Source organism: Ovis aries, chromosome Y (genome assembly GCF_016772045.2).
Source record: "Ovis aries strain OAR_USU_Benz2616 breed Rambouillet chromosome Y, ARS-UI_Ramb_v3.0, whole genome shotgun sequence".
Taxonomy (NCBI): Eukaryota; Metazoa; Chordata; class Mammalia; order Artiodactyla; family Bovidae; genus Ovis; species Ovis aries.
The window spans coordinates 9,118,023-9,142,467 of NC_082741.1; the positions used below are offsets into that span (position 1 = coordinate 9,118,023).

Below are 24,445 nucleotides of genomic sequence, written 5' to 3' on the forward strand. Positions count from 1 at the left end.
ATGAGGCATTGTCTTTACTCACAGACAACATTGGTCCAATACAGGGGCTTACAGCCTTACCTGCCAGTTGTAAACACCTGAGGAATGTTTATATGGACAATGCTTAGGCCTTCCCACTTGCCAGTGAATTTAGTCTCTTGGAGTGTGCTCAAGCAGTCAGGGTTATTCTTCTAAACCTCTGGACTGGACAGGGAGTGATTTCAATGTTAAGCCAAGGTTAGCAGTCAGGGGCTGGCACAGTTTCCAGCCTGTGGACGAAATCTGGCCCCCAACTTGTTTTTGTAAATAAAACTTTATTGGAATGCAACCACATTCATTTCACGCATTAAATTATGGCACTTTTGGAGTAGAGCCTATACTCCTGAAAAAATTCACTTATTCTGTGGCTCTTTATGGAAAAAATTGATTGACCCCTACCTGATATGGTCATTTGTGTTTTTTGGTGACAGCTGTTTGGAATCTGTTAACCACATAGGAATGTTGTAGAGAGCAGGATGTCCTCCTCTAACATGGACAGCACCACTATCTGCTGCTACTCTGCTTCATGGGAAGTATTTTTGTGAGATAATTCTTTTCCAACATTTTGCATGAAAAGTCTGCCTGTGTTTTCCCTTTGGAATGCAGTGGTTCCTCATTTCTGAGAGCAGAAATAATGAGATGGGCCTCCTGTTTCCCCCCTTTTACTGTCATATTGTCAGTTCAGCTGTTGAAGTCCTAATCATGCAGCTGTTTAGTTGGACCTTCCTCTTTTCCATGTTCTTCAGTCCTCCTCCTCCTCCTTCTTCTTTTACTCTTTTTTCCCCTCTTTCATGCTGTCTATTCACTTTGTAAGATGCCTCTCCAGTAAAATTGAATGAATATTCTTTTCCCTCAAAAGGAGTTGTGCATTCAGCCATTCTCCTTGCAAGCATCTTCAGTCCTAGCCCTGAGAGGCTCTCTGAAAGGCCCGCGATCAGCATGTGCACACACACACCAGACAAACACATGCATGCACACGTGCACCCTTGGTTCAGGGTTTTTAGAGCCATTTCTTTACTGACAAGGATGCTGTCCCAGTGTGCTCTGAAAGCTCACTTTTGGAATCTCCCTGGTGGCCAAACCCAAGTGTGTCCTTGGGGCAGGGCCCTTCCTAATCTTCCCTCGTTATGGTGATGAATGAAGTTGGAGCGATTTGTGGCTCCAGTCTTCTATGAGTGGGTTGGGTGTGGCTTTGGGGTGACTACCTGTGGCCCCTTAAGAGGGTAAATCTCTGATGTGTGGTATTAGGAGCATCCCCCCTTCTTGGGTGCTGGGCACAGTGCAAGGGTCCTGTTAAGGGGGAGAATGAAGGCTTTGGATGAGCCCTGCAGTCCAGCACTCAGTCTGTATCTTGGTCTTTGTACCAGGTTGGTGGTTGGAGGTGACATTCTGGGTGGGGGTAGCAAAGAGATGGAAGAAGCAGGTAATGAGTTCATAGCCAGTGGACCTAGCTCAGAGATGGCTCATCTTTGTCCTTGATGGATCCTGGAGGGATCCCACATCCTTCCTGACCTGCTTTCAGGGATCAGTCAGAGGAACTTGGCACACCTTATCAGACCCCAAGTGCATTCGGGTCTATTGGAGGGGATGTCAGGATGAAAGCCCATGCTTCCTGCCTGCAGAGTCTCTCACTGTTTTCTGGGGCTTGCTGCTTTCACCATTTTGTCCCCTTTTTATGTTTTGGGGGTCACTAGATGGACGTGACTCTGAGTGAACTTGGGAGTTGGTGATGGACAGGGAGGCCTGGCGTGCTGCCATTCATGGTGTTGCAAAGAGTTGGACACGACTGAGCGACTGAACTGAACTGAGAGGCAATGGCAGCCCACTCCAGTACTCTTGTCTGGCAAGTCCCATGGACGAAGGAGCCTGGTAGGCTGCAGTCCATGGGGTCACTACGAGTCAGACACGACTGAGTGACTTCACTTTCACTTTTCACTTTCATGCATTGGAGGAAGGAAATGGCAACCCACTCCAGTGTTCTTGCCTGGAGAATCCCAGGGACGGTGGAGCCTGGTGGGCTGCCGTCTATGGGGTTGCAGAGAGTCGGACACGACTGAAGTGACTTAGGAGCAGCAGCAGCAGAGGCAGCGGCAGAGGATGTGCAGAAGAAATTCAGGAAATGCATGCTCATGGATCCTTGGGACTCTGGGCCAGCTTGGTCAAACAAGGATCCACAGCAGACATGCGGGGGTTGGGGTGGTGGTAGGGGCAGGCAGGGCTTTTGGACCTGAGTCATTAAGTAGAGGCCTTTGCCCATGCCTGGTTTGAGGAGGAGTTGACATCTTTCCTGAGCAGGAAGACACAGTTTCCTGTCCAAGGCTAATCGGTCCGCATTCCTCAGATAGATACCAGGAGCCAAAAGGAGGTACAGCATACCAGCTGGAGTGTGTGCCTGTCTTCTATTTACCCTTTCTTTAAATATTTATTTGGTTAGGCAGGGTCTTATTTGTGAGACGCGGGATGTTTGACCATCAATGGTGGCATGCAAATTCTTAGCCATGGCCTATGGAATCTAGTTCCCTGACTAGAGATCAAACCGGGGTCCCCTGCTTTGGGAGTATGGAGTCTTAACGTCTGTACCACCAGGGAAATTCCTATTTTCCCTTTCTTTCTATATTGAGCTTCAGACCAGGTTGACGAAGAACAAAGTCTCTGGGTAAATGAGCTGAGCTCCCCATCTTTTATCAGCATATTCTCTGTGAGGCTCAGCACTGCTTTAGGTTACAAACCCATGCTGATCTGGGCTTGAAATTCAAAGCAAAGTGGCCAGACTCAGTATCACATTTTTAGCTGTTGTTGAGGTTGAAAATAGTGTACTCTTTGACTTTGGAGGATCCACAATGTTGCTGAGCTTCATGGAAACCAACCATCTGGCTGGAGTAGTGCATTTTCCGTATTGAAAGCAACCCAGGTGATAGTTCAGTAGAAACCTGCCAAATGTTCTCTCAGCCTCTTATGTCCAAGTCACCCCAGGAGGTCGAGTAGATAATATTGTTGGGATAAACGATGGAGGTATTTAAAGTTTTTTCCTCCTGAATGCAAGAATGTGTTTTCGAGAAGAAGCCAAGTGATGAGTGTTATTTGCTATTTCCCTCCAGTTCCTGATCTCACAAGAGCGTGGTGGTGTCTTCAAGATCAAAGCAAGACTGAGTTGGACCTGATGGAGGTGAGTGAGTCTGTCCAGCAGCAGTCTGCTCCTTTTTCTTCTCCTCTCTCCCAAGGGGCAGATTCACAGCAGATTCCAGCCAAATCTCGACAAGATATAGCGAGTTGCAAAACACAGTGAGGTGTGTGTCTTGGGTCCTTGCAGGCAGCTTGTCTAGGTCCTCATTTTGTTATTGTTATTAAGGATTTACAGAGGACTTCCTATGCCCCTTGAACTGTGTGTAGATTGTCCTGGAAGGTTGATACTATTATCAAACCTATTATCCAGGGGAAGGGACAAAGGCTCAGACAGGTAGTTTACTCATTCAGGGTCACACAACTAATAGAAGTAGAGGAGCAGGATCTGAATTCACCTACTTTGGGCTCCAGTATCCAAGCATGTGTGGCCATGCTTGTCATTCTGTTAGCCAACCTTTAGTTACTAATTGCACCAGCCCTGAGATCCAGAAATTAAACCAGATTTGGTTTTTAGATTCTTTCCATTTGAGTCCTGGAGGAGGTGGATATCGTTCACTCCTGATCCTGCTGGGCTGTTTGTGGTTCTTACCCTTTTATGGTTTTCTCTTCGGTGATCCCACAGCGGGTAACCATTGCTCTAGAATGAAGACAATACAGAGTTGATGGGGACTTCTTTTCAAAATTGAAGGGTATCGGATTATTTACCTACAGATGGATGAGACTCACTACCAGGAGCAGAAAACATAAATGTGTTTGTGTGGCCCTACGTAGGAAACCTCAAAAAAAGGGGGCTAGCTTTTGCGGTTGGAAGCCAAGATGGTGTCCAGCGGAAGAGATAGGGGCTTGGTCTATGTTAAAGTTTTTGATTGGCTCTCTTGACTTCCGTACACATGGACAGTGCATGATTACCATAGACTCCTGTTAAGGTCATGACGACTTGACCTTATATAAATATTATATAATTTGACCTTTAACATGATTGGTGTAACTATGGCATATTATAATTTGACCTTTAACATGATTGGTGCAACTATGGGAGGTCCCTCACAGAACCCCCTTGCTTGCCTATATAAACCAAGAGTTTGTGGCAATAAAGCGGAACTGCTCAGATGGAACCCCTGTCACATCTGATTGTCTCTCACTTGCTGAGGGGCTGGGTTGGCAGACAGCAGGCTCACCTCTCCTCGGGACCCCTTGGCTTTGCTGAGGGAAGTTCCACTGCCTCTCTCTTTCTGTGGAGCGCCCCCCACCCCCCACAGAAACTGGCTCCCAACGTGGGGCATGTGAAGCGGATGGATGGAGGTGGTGTCACAGTGCAGCTCTGATAGAGGAGCGACGAAGGACCCTAGGCTTGTCGCAGCGCGGAGCTCCCCTTTAGAGGAGTATCACCCAAGGTAATCCGGATTTCAAGGTGAGTCCCCCTTTTCCTTTGAGGGAAGTGGCAAAAAACTCTCCTGACTTATTTTCTGTCTTTTCTTGTTTTTCTGATCTGTCCTTAATTCCTTTTTCTGGAGTTTCAGTGAACAGGCAAACAGTTGTGGAGGCAATTGATAAGTCCTGGCTAGGGCCACACTCTGGCAGACTTTGAAGGCCCTGCAACAAGTGAGCCTCAGTAACTAGAGCCCAACCGGGTGAAACTCCCCTTTAATCTTTCTTAACTGAGGACATGTCCTAGAATCTTCCCTGGGCACGGGTCAGGCACTTAAAGGCCATTAGGGCGCCTGCCACTTGAAGACTCCCATGACAGGATAAGGGGGTCACGGAATGGGCTAGAAACCTCTAGGGTGCCCACCCCAGCAAGAAAACTTCCGTGCAACAATGCAGGTACATAAACAGTTTCAAAAGCATACCACAAACCCAGCTTTCTGGCCGCCACCACTCCCGGTAGGATTTTTGGTAGTTGTCTTCAGTGACTTTTCTTTCCATTCTCTTTTGGCAGCATGGGAAATAATATCGGGAAATCTGATGAGCCTGCACTCAGGGCACTGAGATATATGCTCATAAGCAGGGGACTTGAGATTTCTGAAGCCCAGGCCATTAAGGTCTGGGGGACCATTGTACAGTTAGCCCCCTGGGTTGCTTCGGCCAATCTGTTCTCTTGGGACACTTGGTATCGAGTACAAACACTTGCCATGCAGCGAGAGGTTCAAAACTGTGAGGAGCCCCCCTTAGGATTCTGTTTGACCATTCGGCCTGCAAGCTCTGCTTTTCACGGGGTGAGGAGCATGCCACTGATACGGGTACCCCCAATTCAAAATCAGAAAAACAATGGGAAAAGTTAGACGAGGAACGAGTCATGTCCGACCAAAATATAGCAAAAGAGACTGTAGGGAATAAATACTCTAGAGCGAATAGTGGGCCATGGGAGCCTTTTGGGGATGATAAAGGGGTGAAAGAAAATAGAGACCCCTCTGATGTCCCGAGACCGGGAGCCCAGGGGAGAGATCGGTGCCCCTCCCTGCCTCCCCCATTTGAGGAAATTCTGGGAGCACCTTGGGTGGGAAAGACAATGAGGTCACTTTGGAAAGGGAGGACCTATCCCAGGAACCCTTGGAGATGCTCACTGCCCTTTACTGGCCCGACTCAAGCCTTTCCTGTAAATGTTAACCTGGGGTGGAATAGGCTGGCAGCCTGGTACCTCCGGGAGGCCAATGATTTAAAAGAGCTCAAAAAGGCAGTGGCAGAGGATGGCCCGAACTCCCCGTGGGCAGAAACTATTCTCCAGGGCCTGGCTCATCAACCTTGTATGACCCAGGACTGGAAGATGCTATGTAAGGCAGTGCTCCCCAGGAACACCTATATCAAATGGTGTGCCTTTCTCAAGGAAGAGTGTCATGCTCAGGCAAAAAGAAATCAAGCTGCCAACCCTGCTATCCCAGTGACATTTGGGATGCTGTCAGGGATGGCAGATCAATGGAGTATGGGACCTCAACTGGCCACCATTCCTGCTCCTTATACAGATCAGGTGCCGTTCATATGCCTGGCCGCCTGAAAAAAGCTTGCAGAGGGCCCCAGTGAGCCCCCTATATCGGGCATCACTCAAAAAAAATAATGAAGACCTCTCCACTTCATAAATCGGGTGGAAAAGAGTATACAGAGGAAATTCCCTCCGGGGCCCCTGAGAGATCAGTTTGTTGGGCTATTAGTCTGGGAAGGGATGAACTCATACCATAAGTTGGCTTGCACAGGACAGAAAGACCACTCTATGGAGTGATGGATTGTAGCCACCAAAGACGTGGGGACACAGAGCCATCACCCCCGTTCTATTTCGACTGCCCTTCAGGCTCAGACTGAAGCTCTTGCCGAGGTGATGACCAAGGCCCTCTCCACTATGACAGCCTCTGGGGGGACCACATCTAAGGGACCCCCTAGTCCCCCCAAAATTGGGTCAATGCTTTGGTTGCGGACAAGAGGGACACTTTAAGAGGGAGTGCCCTCAAGGCGGGAGAGGGCCTGCTGGTCGGAGACCCCCCACTACTCCATGCCTGCGATGTAGGAAGGGATATCACTGGAGGGCAGAGTGCAAATCTAAATTTGAGAACGAAGGCAAGCCTCTAAACTAGATGAGGGGCAACCCCCAGCCCCATCATCCAAAAGGGGACCTCATTTCTCTCCAGATTATATTCAGAAGTTCCTTCAAAAACCCTTCCCTAGATGCAGCTCGCTCCAACCCCCTACAGGGCTAATGGGGATCACTAAGGCCAAAGAGCCCCCCAGAGCCTAATGGACTGTGCCTATTGTGCCTGGATTAAGGCCTAAAATGGATATTACCATGGGAGGAAAGAGATTTCAATGTCTGATCGACACAGGAGCTGATCGGGCCATCCTCAGGGCAGAGGAGGTCCCACCTAGTTGGAAATTGGTCCCTGGGCCTCAATTATTGGGCGTTGGGGGGAATACTCAATCTAAGGAGACTGCTGAGTAGCTCCCCTGGAGAGATATTGATGGTTCTACAGGAGAGGTTTGGCCCCTGATAGCTTCTGATTGAATGCAAATCTGCTTGGCCAGGATATTTTGGGACAAGCAGATGTATAAGTTACCACTGATTATAAGGGCTTTTATGATGACCTTAATGAGGAAAAATATCAACATTATAAACAGTCTCCCATACCAAACTGTAGGAGAGATCCTGAATTTGATGAACTTCACAAGGGAGAGCCTCTAACCCAATGGAAGGTGCCCCCCCCCCAATCCTAAGGGCCACTGTCCCCCAGGTCCCTCCTATACAATGGAAACCTGGACCCCCAGTATGGGTAGAGCAGTGGCCACTTCCATCCACTAAGCTACAAGACCTTAGAGAAATCATCTCTGAACAACTAAATTTGGGACATATCCGCCCTTCTACTAGCCCTTGGAATACCCCGATATTTGTAATTAAGAAATCCTCGAGAAAATGGAGGATGTTACAAGATCTTAGAAAGATCAATGACAGAATGATCATCCAAGGGACACCACTAAGGGGTTTACCCTGGATACCAGCTATCTATGTAATAATCTAGTAATCCATGTAATTTATGTCTTATGGTAATAGCTATTAAAGGCTGTTTCTTTTCTATACCTCTACAATCCCAAGATTGTGAAAAGTTTGGTTTTTCAGTACCCTCCACTAACTTCGAGGGGACTGATGAGCGTTTTGAATAGACAGTTTTACCACAGGGAATGGCAAACACCCCTGCTTATTGTCAAAATTATGTAAAAGATCTTCTCCAGACAGTTAGAAGTCTGACATGTATTAAATTGTATGTTTACATGGAGGATATCATCTTGGGTGCCCCTACTGCTGAACAGATGTCAGCAGCATATGAAATTTTATGAAAGTGTCTATCAAAAGGGAGACTCCATATATCCTCTGACAAAGTCCAGGTTGTCCCGCCTTTTAAGATTCTTGGATCTCAGCTGTCCCTAGAAGGTGTGATCCCCCTAAAACCTCAGCTATACATCCAAGATTCCTACTCCCTGACTGGCCTACAACGGGTCTTGGGAGAACTCAATTGGCTATGACGCCAGACCCCTGTTTCGACAGGTCAACTCTTGCCCCTCTTTATCTATTAAAAGATAGACTGCCCAATGATGAGACAGCCCTTCTACCTTCCCATAAAAAGATCTTTCAAGACAAAAGGCCCTCAGTGTGGCCCAGCTTACCAGGTATACACCTGAAGAGAATCTACAATTGTGGGTCCTGCCTAGTCCGTCCTTAATTATGGCAGCCTTGGTCTGGGGGGCGGGGAGGAAGCCTCTACAATGGGTTCACATATCCTTGGGGGGAACTCCCCGAGTCTATACCTGTACAGATCAAATGGCTGACTTAATACAAAAGGGAAGAGGTATCGCAGTCTGATGCCATGCACATGAACCTGATAAGATTGTTATCCCACATAGACTATCAGATTTTGAATGGATTCAAAGAAACAATGGGAGAATAGCTTTAGCCCTGGAGGGGTACCTAGGCATCCTTGACTGTCATTATGGGCCACACAAATGGGTTACTTCTTTCGGTCGCCTAGATTGGAAGGCGCCCCAACTATTTCTCTTTAAGCCTATACCAGATATCTTCAAAGTTTTTTCTGATGGAGCAAAGAATGGTGCAGCAGTCATCGTGTTCCAGCCACCACAGCAATCACAACAGCCAGATGAACATATACGAGAGTATTTTGGGCCTTGTGAGGGGTCTGCACAGTTTAAAGAATTTTTTGGCTGTTGTCATGGTGCTCACAAAAGTCCCTGAACCCATGAATCTGTTTTCTGACAGTCTTAAACTTGCTTCCAGGATTGCTAAATTCTCACATACAGCTAGATAACAATCCTATTACTCCCCTTATGATACAAGCATGTACCCTGTTACTTGAACGAGTTAACCCCATTTATGTACACCATCTTAGGGGTCATCAACATTTACCTGGATTGCTTTCAATGGGAAATTCCCTGGCCGATAGAGCAGCCTCCCTTACAATCCAAGCTTGTAACTTACAAGATGCCTATGATCTTCATGATCTTACTCATATAAATTGGAGAGGGCTACATAAAAGGTTTCCATAGATCCCTATTAGAGAATTAAAGAAAATTATACATACTTGTAAATCCTGTCTTCCTTATCTACAAGTACCACCTTTACATCCCCCAGGAGTAAACCCTTGAGGGCTAAAACCCAATGTGCTGTGGCAAACTGATGTGACCCATTATTCTCCTTTTGGAAAACTTAAGTATCTTTTTGTGTCTATTGACACTTACTCTCATGCCTGCTGGGCTACTGCCCACACAGGAGAAAAAGCAAAACATGCTCAAAGCCATTTTTTACAATGTTTTGTGACCTTGGGCCTTCCCCATCAAATAAAAACAGATAATGGCCCTCGCTTCATCAGCCAGAGGTTACAGAAATTCTTCCAACAATGGCACATTCGTCATAACACCAGAATCCCACATAACCCCCAGGGACAAGCCAAGCCATAATTGAGTGGCACCATCAAAATTTAAAGGCTCAATTACAAAAACAAAAAGGGGGAATAAGCCCTCACCGGCAACTTGGAATTGGCACTCTTTATTCTAAACATTTTAAATTTTTCAAAAAATGAACCGATACCATGTTTTCAAAAGCATTGGTCTAACCAAGAAACAAAACCTGAAATACAAGTGAGATGGAAAGGTCCTATCACTGGCCAGTGGAAGGGGCCCCATCCACTCCTTACAATGGGAAGAGGATTCGGATGCATATTCCCCATTGGGGACCCCAGCCCTATATGGGTGTCAGCAAGGAATCTTAAATTTACACCACAAGAGAGGGGTCAAATCTCAAAATCTGACAGATTAAAGAGACACTCACATATTGAGCCCAAGAACAAAAAGTTCTGAGGCGATCTTTTCTCTCCTTTCAGATCATCGATGCGGCGACCCTGGTGGACACTGCTCCTGGCGATTGTCGGATTACATATCCTCTCCTTGCTGACCTTCGTCATTGCCATGGCTGTGCAACAGTTTTTAGAATCTTTAAAGTCTGGGTTTAACGACACACAAGGCCATCAACCATGAGGGTACAACAGTGTCAGCATCCGTGCTGAGAGTTCAACAAGCTCAGACCATCGAGCTTATAAACAATATATCCACTGTCTCTGCTCAAGGATTTCAAACCAGCTTGAACACCTGAGATTCACCATAATGGGATTCCAACAACAGCTTGATCTCCACGCCAGAGCGATTGAGACGTTGAGTGTCTTGGTGGACATAGACTGCGATGTGAGATACCCCAGCTTTTGTCTGACAGCTTTTCCAGTGTTAAATGAGACTCTAACAGGTGAAAAAGGGAGCAATGGACCTATGGGACTGGGTACAAAGTCCATTTACCTAGTTTAAAAATGCCTTCTATTTGCTTGTTTTTGTTATTCTGTTTGTTGTAATGTTAAACGTAAAACTCACAGCCCGCAATAGGCACTTACAGTAAAAAATAGTTATGCTTGCCCAGGTCATGGAAAAGGAGCCCCATGTTAGGTACCCACAAAACCCCTGGATTAATTTAGCCCTTCAAGAGATTAACTGAGACAGATAAATAGAGTTCTAGATACCCATCATCTAGAGAGATTCCACCTAGCCCCCAAAAGGTGGCTGGATAGCCAATGACGGGTAAGACCCTCAGAGGAGGGCAACCTAAGACAGGCACAGCCGTGAGAGGGGCTGGTGAGGCTGGAGGTTAGCCACCTACAGCTCTACACCTTGCTCTACAGAACATCAATACAAATTTCTTGAGGGCTTAAATAAAATAACAAAAGAGGAAATGAGGGGCCCTACATGGGAAACCTTAAAAAAAGGGGCTAGCTTTTGCGGTTGGAAGCCAAGATGGCGTCCAGCAGAAGAGATAGGGGCGTGGTCTATGTTAAAGTGTTTGATTGGCTCTCTTGACTTCTGTACACGTGGACAGTGTGTGATTGCCATAGACTCCTGTTAAGCTCTTGACTTGACCTTATATGCATATTATAATTTGACCTTTAACGTGATTGGTGTAACTATGGCATATTATAATTTGACCTTTAACGTGATTGGTGCAACTATGGGAAGTCCCTCACAGAACCCCCATGCTTGCCTATATAAACCAAGACTTTGTGGCAATAAAGTGGAACTGCTCAGATGGAACCCGTGTGATGTCCGATTGTCTCTTGCTCAGAGGGGCTGGGTTAGCGGACAGTAGGCTCACCTCTCCTCGGGACCCCTCAGCTTTGCTGAGGGAAGTTCCACTGCCTCTTTTTCTGCGGAGTGCCCCCCGCATGGGTTAAATGAAATTCTCGTTAGAAAAGAGATTTTCCCATTTTTGCTTGTATATGTAGGAAACTCCTACTGTTTTATCATTTTTCCTTTTGCTTGAGGCATGGAAATGGGTGCTTTCCTCCGGACTCAATTACAAATAGAAAAGCAGTTGGATGTGCTGCAGTTCATTGGATCTCAAGGAGTCAGACACAACTGAGCAACTGAAATGAACTGAACTGAAAATGTCCAGTTAAATGTTAAATGAGTTTTAACAACTTCTATGTAGCATTTGCTTCCACACCTCCCATTCTCTGTGTCCCGGTGTGTTACATAGGTGGGCAAGATTGAGCTCTGGATAAATCAGAAATTCATTTGGTCTGGTCCTATGTCATCTTTGAATGTCAGTAAATGACGCTCTCCCGGCAAGTTCCATTTGTTCCCTGTAGTCAGCTGCAACTTAAGTGTACTGCTAACCTCACCAGGCCAGTATGATGCCATGTATATTCCTTTTAATTCCAGCAGTGAGCATGGAAAATATTTGTGGGGTTTTGGTCCTGCTCTTTATTCTGTGACTACACCACATGCTGTTGTTTTTGTGTTTTGTTGTTGTTTTTTTCCCCCCAGGTTTATCTGTCTGTTTGCTTAGGCATACATGAAACCTCAGCAGATGTTTATATGCCTGTCGACCATAGCAATTCAAGGGATTCTGAGAAGTCAGATAGTAATTGAAATGACGCTATGAGTGATAAGGAGCAGAGGTCTCAGCCAGAAGATGCTGAAGAAAAGAGGGGGCTCAGATGTACAAAAAGCCATGTGCTGTCAAGAAAAAAACACCAAATTGCTGAACCCAGTGGAGATGGAAGAGGAGCTGAAAGCATGTCACCAGCCAGTGAGAAAGTGGACCCAAGAGCAGTCTAGGAGAAGACGAGCCCCCAGCTTGAGAAGGACTTTTCGGACAAAGCAAAACCCTTGCCTCATCCCACAAAGGATACACTGAAGGGAAAAGGTGAAATGGAATCCCCAACAGTGCATTTGGGCCTGGATTCTGATTCAAATAGATTTAGGAAAAGACCATTCGGTGTAGGAGGGTCGAAAATCTAGGAAGGAAGCCAAAGAACTGTCTCCCAATGAGGAGGGTGAGTGACTGTACCAGTTTCTGGCTTCTTGATTTGGTCTGAGGATGTCACCTTGCCATTTGTAGTGTTACATATCATGTCACCCTCTGACATCATAAAGTGTGGCACAACAAAGCTTGGGTTAGCTCCTGGTCACCTAGCTAGTTACTGAGCAGGACAAGGACTTAAGCTGGGCCTGCCTACCTTTTACCTTTTTGATACCCAATGTGGTTGATTTTGAGCACCGGAAAAGAAGTCTGTTAGAAAGGAACAGTTGCTTCTAGCAGTCAAGTCATTTTGAACCTAAGCAGTTTCTTTTTCCAGTATGTTCACATACATGCCTAAAGAGTTTGTCAATGTTAAGACACTGGACAAGACTGACACTGGTGAAAGTGTTCAGGTCAAAGACCTCGATGAATTTATTCTACCTTACCTCCCCTCACACTGCCCAGGCATCTCAAAATACATTTTCTTACTAGACTATAAGCCCTTTCGGGTCGGTGGGACCAGACTTCTGAGTTCTTTAGGCCTCTAGAAATCCAAGGGACCGTGTGTGCCCATGGTCTGCCATATTTTCATGTAACTAACATGGGCCTGATGTTTCTCAACCTTAGCGCTATTGACTTTTTATTATAGATAATTCTTTGTCCTGTGTATTGAAGGACCTTTAGCAGTATCTCTGGCCTTTACCAACTGGATATCAGTAGCATCTACCCAGTGGTGGCCTGCAAAATTGTCTTGACAAAGCAAAATCTCCCCTAGCTGTGAACTGCTGCCTGAGTCTTAGCAGTTTCCCCTTTGCTGCTGTTAGGGACTGAATCAGCAGTGACTACTCTCAAACCTGCCACACCCCAGGCATGCAGGCAGACCCCCCACAGAACAGGAATATTTGAAGGATATTTGGCCCATTGGCGAAGCAATCAGTGAATTTCTCAGCTGGCTTGGCAAGCGGGAGATGGTATGCCCAAGAAAGATAAGAATTAATTAAGGACCCAAAGGGACATGGCTTAAGGACAAATTGGCGATTATAGCCATAAAACCTCTTGTATTTTGTGAGTTATGTACAGGGATAGTCAGGTTTCATTATGTGGCTCAGTGGTAAAGACTCCATCTGCCAATGCAGGAGACACGAATTTGATCCTTGGATCAGCAAGATCTCCTGGAGAAGGGAATGGCAACCTACTCCAGTGGTGTTGCCTGGAGAATTCCATGAACAGAGGAGTCTGGTGGGCTTTATAGTCTCTGGGGTCACCAAAGAGTTGGACACGACTTAATGACTAAACAGACAACATACAACTTCTGACAGGAGCTATCTTCTCAGTTTTGTGTTCCCTGGGGCTTTCCTAGTCTGGCTGCTTAAAGCAAGAGGGGGGATGGGTTTTGAGCATTTTTTCCTCTGTGTTTGTATCATTGTGAACTGTTCCAGAACCTCAGTTCAGCAGTTCATTGAAAGAGGATGGAATATCTCTCAGTGACACAGGGCAGCAAGAGAGAGAGGCAGTTGAGTCAGTCAGGAAGGATGGATCACCACCCCATCCATTAAAATTATGAATGGCATCTGAAACATCCAATTCTGTGTGGATTGGGGTTTGAGGGACCACATCTGATGTTGTAGAAAGCAACAGGGGTGGCATTTGTTCCATGAAGTTTGTGGAATTGTTGTGTCCCAAAGGCAATGGCGACCCACTCCAGTACTCTTGCCTGGAAAATCCCATGGATGGAGCAGCCTGGTAGGCTGCAGTCCTGGGGTCAGTACGAGTCGGACATGACTAAGCAACTTCACTTTCACTTTCATGCACTGGAGAAGGAAATGGCTACCCACTCCAGGAGTCTTGCCTGGAGAATCCCAGAGACAGAGTAGCCTGGTGGGCTGCTGGTGGTCGCACAGAGTTGGACACGAATGATACAACTTAGCAGCAGCAGCAGCAGCAGCCCGTGACGGTGTTCCTATGAATGATTCATTTATACTATTCCTCTCTTTCTCAAATAGGTGTTTTGTTTAGTGGTTGCTTTCACCCCTTCCAGAAAGGATTTGTGATACACTGATAAAATGAAAATCAAGACAGTGAGAAAGATGAAAATAGAATAGTGAGAGATCTGGGGGAATGTTTGTACACGAGAATAACTATTTCAGCCTTCAGAATTAGCACCGTCAGGCTTCCATTTGGCTCCGAGCTTCCTGGCAGTCAAAGTGAAAATGGAAAAACATATGAGTGCATGAATAGTGCTCGTTTCACACCCTAAATAGAAAAGTACTCCAGTTGATAAAATGAAGTTGAGCTTTTTCTTTCACTGGTGGCTGACTGAAGTTTCTCTAGAAACCTCTGAGTGGGGCTTTTAAGCAACGCATGATTTTGAAACAATAACTCAGATAGAGGAACTTCGCACAGGTTGAAATCCAGAGCAACATGAGTATGAGTTCAGTCTTAAAGAACAGACTTCATGTCAGAATGCAGTTGAGCATCTTTTCAAAGGTATGCTTTGACTCATAAGTTTATTAAGTGATGAGTGTTTTGGAGAGTGCTTGGTAACCTCCAACTGATCTTCAGTTAAGTGCAGTTTATACACAGAATCAGAATCCTCAAATAGAAAGATGGCTTTTCTTGCTAGAGATCCCAGAGCAGAGGTTAAGTGAGCTCACTTCAGGACCGTGACTACACTTAACCTGTATCACATCTGTCATTTCCAGCCTTCTCTTTAAAAGTCCTTAATTAATGTACAAGACAGTTACCTAAATCTAATATAAGTAGGGTAGTTGGGTGGGATCACTTTGGAGTGTTGAGGTTTAAGAGGTTCACTTCTTTATGAGACTACAGGTGATTCAGTTCAGTTCAGTCCAGTTCAGTCGCTCAGTCATGTCTGATCTTTGCAACCCTGTGAATTGCAGCACACCAGGCCTCCCTGTCCATCACCATCTCCCGGAGTTCACTCAGACTCATGTCCATCGAGTCATTGATGCCATCCAGTCATCTCATCCTTTGCCGTCCCCTTCTCCTCTTTCCCCCAATCCCTCCCAGCATCAAAGTCTTTTCCAAAGAGTTAACTCTTCGCATGAGGTGGCCAAAGTACAGGAATTTCAGTTTTAGCATCATTCCTTCCAAAGAAATCCCAGGGCTAATCTCCATTATAATGGACTGGTTGGATCTCCTGGCAGTCCAAGGGACTCTCAAGAGTCTTCTCCAACACCACAGTTCAAAACCATCAATTCTTTGGCACTCAGCCTTCTTCACAGTCCAACTCTCATATCCATACATGACCACTGGAAAAACCATAGCCTTGACTAGACGGAACTTAGTCAGCAAAGTAATGTCTCTGCTTTTGAATATGCTTTCTAGGTTGGTCATAACTTTTATTTCAAGGAGTAAGCATCTTTTAATTTCATGGCAGCAGTCACCATCTGCAGTGATATATACCCCTAAAGTTTCAGGACAAATGAAACTTTACATGGCCTTTCCTTCCCCCCACCCCCTGACCCCCCACCACTGCCCCCAGTAAACCATCAGTATCTGCCAGGGTCCAGCCCCAGTGGATCCAGGGAAATTCGAAGGGTGAACAGCGTAGGCAAGGAAAAGTTATTTATTTAATTAGAAATATAAAAGAAATTAAGAAGAAATAGTATAGTAGGAAAGTTTAGAGGAGAAAAGAGGCTGAATAACTTGGTTTATGGGGAAAGCCAATAAAACTCCTGGACAAGAAGTTTGCATCACATACATTAGGGCACTGGCACTCGTTTCAATAGCAGAGGGAGCCCCGCCTTGGGCTCCCTCTCTCATGGGACTTAAAAGCCAGGGCAAGCTAGTAGACGTGGTGAGCCTCCCTGCTCCAGATGGGAATTCAGCCAGAAAAGGAGAGGAAGGGAGAGAGAGAAAGAAAGAGAGAGAGCAAAACACGGGGGAAACCAGATTTCCAAGAAACTAGTTTGAGAGACTAGTCCAAGAAACTGGTCCATCCTTTACTGTTCAGAAAGCTTTTTATACTTTTCATTGTACATGGAGATCAATGGGTAATACAAAGTTACACAGCATCAACAGGCCTGACTCTTATCAAAACCAAGCTTTTCTCTCTGCATACCTATTTGTATACACAAGTGTTAGGTGATTTACATCATCTTCTGGACAGAGAGCCAATTAGCATTTTACAGCCTTTTCTCTGATAAGGGTTTGCCATTATGTCTACTACTGCAGGCAGGAATCCCTCAGAAGAAATGGAGTAGCCATCATGGTCAACAAAAGAGTCTGAAATGCAGTACTTGGATGCAACCTCAAAAATGACAAAATGATCTCTGTTCATCTCCAAGGCAAACCATTCAATATCAGAGTTATCCAAGTCTATGCCCCAACCAGTAATGCTGAAGAAACTGAAGTTGAACTGTTTTATGAAGACCTACAAGATCTTTTAGAACTAAGACCCCAAAAAGATGTCCTTTTCATTATAGGGGACTGGAATGCAAAAGTAGGAAGTCAAGAAACACCTGGAGTAACAGCCAGATTTCACCTTGGAATGCAGAATGAAGCAGGGCAAAGACTAACAGAGTTTTTCCAAGAACATGCACTGGTCATAGCAAACACCCTCTTCCAACAACACAAGAGAACACTCTACACATGGACATCACCAGATGGTCAACACTGAAATCAGATTGATTATATTCTTTGCAGCCAAAGAAGGAGAAGCTCTATACAGTCAACAAAAAATGACTGTGGCTCAGATCATGAACTCCTTATTGACAAATTCAGACTTAAACTGAAGAAAGTAGGGAAAACCTCTAGACAACCAGGTATGACCTAAATAGAATCCCTTATGATTATACAGTGGAAGTGAGAAATAGATTTAAGGGCCTAGATTTGATAGATAGAGTGCCTGATGAACTATGGAATGAGGTTCGTGACATTGTACAGGAGACAGGGATCAAGACCATTGCGATGGAAAAGAAATGAAAAAAAGCAGAATGGCTGTCTGGGAAGGTCTTACATATAGCTGTGGAAAGAAGAGAGGTGAAAAGCAAAGGAGAAAAGGAAAGATATAAGCATCTGAATGCAAAGTTCCAAAGAATAGCAAGAAGAGATAAGAAAGCCTTCTTCAGCGATCTATGCAAAGAAATAGAGGAAAAGATCAGAATGGGAAAGACTAGAGAACTCTTCAAGAAAATTAGAGATATCAAGGGAATATTCCATGCCAAGATGGGCTCTATAAAGGACAGAAATGGTGTGGACCTAACAGAAGTAGAAGATATTAAGAAGAAGTGGTAAGAATACACGGAAGAACTGTACAAAAAGATCTTCATGACCCAGATAATCATGATGATGTGATCACTAATCTAAAGCCAGATATCTTGGAATGTGAAGTTAGCCTTAGAAAGCATCACTACAAACAAAGGTAGTGGAGGTGATGGAATTCCAGTTGAGCTATTTGAACTCCTGAAAGATGAGGCTGTGAAAGTGCTGCACTCAATATGCCAGAAAATTTGGAAAACTCAGCAGTGGCCACAGGACTGGAAAAAGTCAGTTTTCATTCCAATCCCAAAGAAAAGCAATGCAGAAGAATGCTCAAAATACCACACAATTACACTCATCTCACAAGCTAGTTAGTAACGCTCAAAATTCTCAGCCAGACTACAGCAATACGTGAACCATGAACTCCCTGATGTTCAAGCTCGTTTTACAAAAGGCAGAGGAATCAGAGATCAAATTGCCAACATTTGCTGATCATGGAAACAGCAAGAGAGTTCCAGAAAAACATCTATTTCTGCTTTATTGACTATGCCAAAGCCTTTGACTGTGTGGATCACAATAAACTGTGGAAAATTCTGAAAGAGATGGGAATACCAGACCGCCTAACCTGCCTCTTGGAAATCTGTATGCAGGTCAGGAAGCAACAGTTAGAACTGGACATGGAACAACAGACTGGTTTCAAATAGGAAAAGGAGTATGTCAAGACTGTACATTGTCACCCTGCTTATTTAACTTCTATGCAGAGTACATCATGAGAAACGCTGGACTGGAAATAACACAAGCTGGAATCAAAAATGCCGGGAGAAATATCAATAACCTGAGATATACAGATGACAGCATCTTTATGGCAGAAAGTGAAGAGGAGCTAAAAAGCCTCTTGATGAAAGTGAAAGAGGGGAGCGAAAAAGTTGGCTTAAAGTTCAACATTCAGAAAACGAAGATCATGGCATCTGGTCCCATCACGTCATGGGAAATAGATGGGGAAACAGTAGAAACAATGTCAGAATTTATTTTGGGGGGGGGGGGGCTCCAAAATCACCGCAGATGGTGACTGCAGCCATGAAATTAAAAGATGCTTACTCCTTGGAAGAACAGTTATGAACAACCTACATAGCATATTCAAAAGCAGAGACATTACTTTGCCAACCAAGGTCCATCTAGTCAAGGCTATGGTTTTTCCCGTAGTCATGTATGGATGTGAGAGTTGGACTGCGAAGAAGGCTGAGTGCCGAAGAATTGATGGTTTTGAACTGTGGTGTTGGAGAAGACTCTTGAGAGTCCCTTGGACTGCAAGGAGATCCAACCAAGCCATTCTGAAGGAGATCAAACCTAGGATATCTTTAGAAGGAATGATGCTAAAGCTGAAACTCCAGTACTTTGGCCGCTTCATGCAAAAAGTTGACTCATTGGAAAATACTCTGATGCTGGGAGGGATTGGGGTCAGGAGGAGAAGGGGACGACTGAGGATGAGATGGCTGGATGGCATCAAGGACTCAATGGACGTGAATCTGAGTGACTCCGTGAGATGGTGATGCACATGGAGGCCTGTGTGCTAAGATTCATGAGGTCTCAAGGTCTCAAGATTCATGAGTCGGACACGACTGAGCATCTGAACTGAACTGAATGAGTGAACCAGACTTATTTATGTTGTTCTTCACAAAGTTTGGTGCCACTCTCAGAAAGCACTAAATAAAGTTACATTCTTACATAGCAAAGGTACAACAATTTATAACAAGTAAACGGAGTACAGTGATTTACAACAAAGAATAGTAGTTTACTCAAAAGTCTAGTGTTGCTAACATCAAAACTATTCCTATTTCTATATCCCCATTACATTTATTAATATCCTTCAGGTGCCTAAAAGATAAAAATTATGGAGGCCTGGCAGCAGTCATTGACTCAAAAGTGAAAAGTGAAAAGCTAAAATATGATTTTTAGCTCTTTAGAAAAGGCTCTGTATCTTTAAGATGCTTTAAGCTTCGTGCCTCTCGCTGTTGGGGGCCTGTGAACAATTCACAAGTTGTAAAAACTGTCCAGGAAACCTGTTAGGCAAGTTAGAGAGACATCAGAGAGGGTTTGAGCTGAAACATTCCTTTCAAAGGCAGAAGTCTGAAGCCCTAAGTTAACTTTTTCCAGAGAGTGTCAAAAGAGTGGAAAAGCACAGTACAATAAGGCAGGCAAAGTCTGGTTTTTGTGGGGTAGATGCTCAGAAAATCCATGGGGAACCCCTGAGGCCTGAATCGCCTTGCCCATCAGGCCTCTCCACATGAACTTATCATGGGCGGGATCTCCCGTGCTGGCTCCCAGCATCTTCCCCTTTTTTATTTTTTAAAAACAGTCAGGTGCAGTACAGTTGTGAGATTCTGAACGCTCTGCCAAAGAATCCTGACAATACAAGGAAGAATGATTATGAGGAGCAAGATTAGAGCACCCACAGCAACATAGCTGAAAACAGTAGACAGAATAGTCTTTCCAGAAATGAAGTTAGAGAAGGTGTGGGAAAAGTCATTGGCTTCTCCTGTGGCAGTAAAATCTAATCGGGAGTGTTCCAAGGTCTGTGTCTGACTATGAAATTTCCCTAAGTCTAAACTAATATCTGAGCTGTTCCAAACACCCAAAATATGATTTTTGATTCTTTCCCATTCAAAATCTTCCTCATTTACTTTCAGGGACATAACACATGTCCACCAGTAGTCAGCATGACATGAAAGGGCCATTTTTACTTTTAGATTCTGTAATTCAGTCCCAATATGCATTATTGGTTCTTCTAGGCCATCAACTCTCATTTCTAGTTTCCTATTTATAACTTCCTGTGTTGCCAGCATTAAAGAAACATTTTTGGGACACAGTATCCACATATTGGCCAGTGTGCACTTGTTGAGTGCTTGTTATTGCTGCCACAGTACCAGAAGTAATTGCAGTTATCAAAGCTGATATTCCCAATATAAGTAAGCCCACAAACTGTCATGTCCGCATTAAATCTTGTAGCTGTTGCAGTACAGAAAGGCCATGGTTATCATACCAAAACATGCTTACAGTTACAGGCACCATGAGATAGGGTGGACGTTTTTAAATCACAAAAGAACAGACATTATATTGAGGAGTTAAACAAGATAGCATACATTGTTCACAAGACAGTACATTGAATCCTCCTGCATAATTCAGTCATATATTAAGTAACCCAGAGTCATTAGCATAAAGAAAAACATAAGGGGAGGGTGGACAAGTTAAAATAGAGTAAATAGAGTTATTTTCTGGTCTGGTTAAAGTAATAGGGGCTGTAGCGGCAAGGGCTCTCCAAGTTTCTGGCTGCCGAAAGGTTTTGCCTTTAGCAGTATAAGATAGCATAGAGGGAACGAATTGATTATGATGTCATCTAGTGGCATCTAATGGCCAAGAAACTGAATATTCTTTCCAATTGTCCAATCTATTGATAAAGTCATCGTCAGACACTGGGTCCTGACCTGGAATTGGGTTGCTCCAGTCCTGAATTGTATAATTTCTTCCTCCGGTATTCTGTGATCAATTCTCGAATTATAAGCACAAGATTTCCAAGTAGGATATCCTAAATGATCATCTATAGTTTTCCATATGATATCTGAGGGAGCAACATCGTCACAATTTGGATATTCTGATGGAGCTTTGAGAAACAAGGATTTATAGGGGTCAAGGACCCCAGGCATAGGAGCTTGTAATATCTAAAGAGACCACTCCCCTTTAGATGCAAATTTAGAGGTTGGGGAGTCTGTCATAACTGCTCTTTTAGAGGCTCCAACACATCCTTTCTTGGTAACAAAGTTTCCTGTATGGCCAGAAGGAAAATTAAAGTAAACAAGAAAATCATCTGCTAGTCTCTTAAAGGTATAATTGAAATTAATAGGGTATTGGTCTTTTATATAGAAAGTATAAGATCCTCCCAAAAGGCACGATTGGTCTGTATTAACCTGTATGGGGTCACTGTTCCAAGTAACAACTTGGAAAGTTGGAGGATCCAGGAGAAACACCCAATATTTGGTTGGAATGGGAGAGGTGCTTACCTGGCAAGAGAGCAAAGCAAGCATGGCGATAAACACCTTTTCAGGAGAGACTGAAGACCCCTGTAGGGAAACTATCCCCTGTGCCTGGTGACAGAGCTCCCTAATCTGTCCCCAGGTGGGTACGGAGGCTAGTTGGGTAGACTGAGCTGGGCGTCCTGGTGATTTCCTGCGAGGCAAAGAATTAGGGGGAGCAATATCCCGTATATGAAGTTGTGACATCTGTCTAGTGGGTGGCTCCATTCCTTGCTCATCTGGAATCTCTGATGTCTGCTGTCCCAGGGTCAGCAGCATGTCCTGTGCTGGCAGAGGGAGAGGGGGCAAAGGTGGCTTCTTCCTTTTTAGAGATCGTGGTAGTGGGGGAATCTGGTATCTGGGGAGCTGAGACATGGCGAATCAGTCTTTCTGGAACCCAAATCGGAGAGCCTGCGTCCTGTGAAAAAATACAAGCATACCCTCGACCCCTGGTTAATAAAGGCTCAGGACCTTTCCATTGTCCAGATAGGTCCCTCCATTTTACTAGTGGTTTTGCATTCGATTGCTCTGGGCACCAATGGCAAAGCATTGCAGTGTTTCCGGATGAGTCAGCATTTAAGTTATTTATTATGAAAAGAGCATGTTGCAAAATCTGACGGGGGGAACTGTATTTAATTTCCCCTTCTTTTAGTTTTTGAATATGGATCTTTAGTGTTTGATGTGCTCTTTCCACAATGGCTCGTCCCTGTGGATTATAAGGGATGCCCGTGTTATGTTTAACTTGAAACTTTGTACAAAATTGCTGAAAAGATTTAGAAGTGTAAGCAGGACCATTATCAGTTTTTATAGCTTTTGGCAGGCCCAGATATGAAAAACATGTAAAAAGATGTTGTATTACATCTTTAACTGCTTCCCCTGTATGAGCAGTTGCAATAATAACATGAGAAAAGGTATCCACAGTTACATGAACAAAAGACAATTTTCCAAATGAAGAGACATGAGTTACATTCATTTGCCAGAGTGCATTATGTTTGAGACCACAAGGGTTAACTCCCAGGGGCAAAGTATTCATGGTAGTAGGACAATGTGAACAAGAACAAACAATCTCTTGGGCAGATTCTCGAGGAATTTGAAACTGGTATCCTAAGGCATTGACATTCTGATGATGAAGTGAGTGAGAAGCTCGGGCTTCTTGGAAAACAGAAGACACTGAAATCCTGGTTAGTGAATCTGCCAATTCATTGAAAGCGTTTAAAGGGCCAGGCTGACCGGGATGAGCCCGAATGTGGCCGATAAAAAATGGTCGATTTCTTTCCCAAATTTGCTGCTGTAATCTAGTTAACAAAAGAAAGATAGCAGTTTTGTTTTTGGCTGGAACTGCAGTCTCAATGTGTGGAAACAGCCTGACCACATACTGAGAGTCAGAGTAAAGGTTAAATTCCTCCTCTGCAAACATAAAAAGGCCTCTATAAGAGCTGTGATTTCAGCTCTTTGAGCTGAAGTTTCTTGTGTTTCCCAAGCTTTCTGATGATTTCTTGTAACTATGGAGGCTTTGCTATTTGCTGACCCATCAGTGAAGGCTATTTGAGCATCTGGAATAGGGAACTGTTTACACCTAACAGGAAAAATAACTGGATGTTTGGACATAAAGTTTAGAAAAACATGTGAGGGTAAATGATGCAAAATTTGACCACAATAATTCCCTATAGCAATCTGCCAGTCTTGATCAAACATTGGAAGAGCATCAAGCTGCTCCTTATTATATGGAATTACAATCTCTGATGGCTCTTTACCAAACAATTCAATGCTCTGCTTCCTTCCTTTAGTATTAATGTGGCAATTAGACAGGGATAAGAAGCTACAACTTTTTTTAGCTTGGGCGGGAAGATGGACCCATTCTAGAGGGCCGCTTTGCCACAGAACTCCCATAGGTGCCGTTGGAGTAGCTAGACAGAGGAACTGCCAAGTCACCGTCAAATCAATCCTTTTTACATAACTATTCGATAAGGCTGCTTCTACTTTGCCTAGGGCCTCTCGAGCCTCAGCAGTTAATTGTCTTTTAGAGGTTGGATCGGGATCACCGCGTAAAATGTTAAAAAGATGTTTCAATTTGGCAGTGGCTAATTTTGAATATGGCCTAATCCAATTTCTTTCACCTAAGAGTTTTTGATAATCATTTAAAGTAATAAGATGGTCTTTTCTCAGTTGTAGCGGGGCCTGAGTCACTATTTCTGAATTTATGACTCTTCCTAAGTAAGTTACAGGCAGATTGATTTGAATTTTTTCTGGGGCAATTTTTAGACCTTTATCTGTCAATGCCTGGGTCAAATCTTAGAGGACAGATTGCAAATGAGCTCTATCAGGATAAGCTATTAAAATATCATCCCTATATTCAATCATATATACCTGTTCATATTTAATCCTAGTATCTTCTAGAGCAGCATTAACAAATTTCTGGCATAGGGTGGGGCTATTTTTCATTCCCTGAGGCAAAACCTTCTACTGAAACCGGAAGTAAGGCTGTTTAAGATTTTCTGACGGCAGACTAAAGGCAAGTCACTTTTTATCCTCAGGGCTTAGGGCAATATTCAAAAAACAATCTTGTAAATCAAGCACAATTATATTATATCCCTCTGGAATGGCTACTGGGGAAGGGAGCCCAGGTTGTAAGGCTCCCATGTCTTCCATGATGGCGCTAATTGCTCTTAAATCCTGTAAAAGC

The 24,445-nt window shown here is 44.3% G+C and overlaps 1 pseudogene; it reads left to right on the plus strand.

Moving 5' to 3' along the window:
* The first annotated feature begins 1,428 nt into the window (after window positions 1-1,428).
* Window positions 1,429-24,445, plus strand: part of LOC132658885 (MYND-type zinc finger-containing chromatin reader ZMYND8-like) — a 64,426-nt pseudogene continuing 41,409 nt past the window's right edge.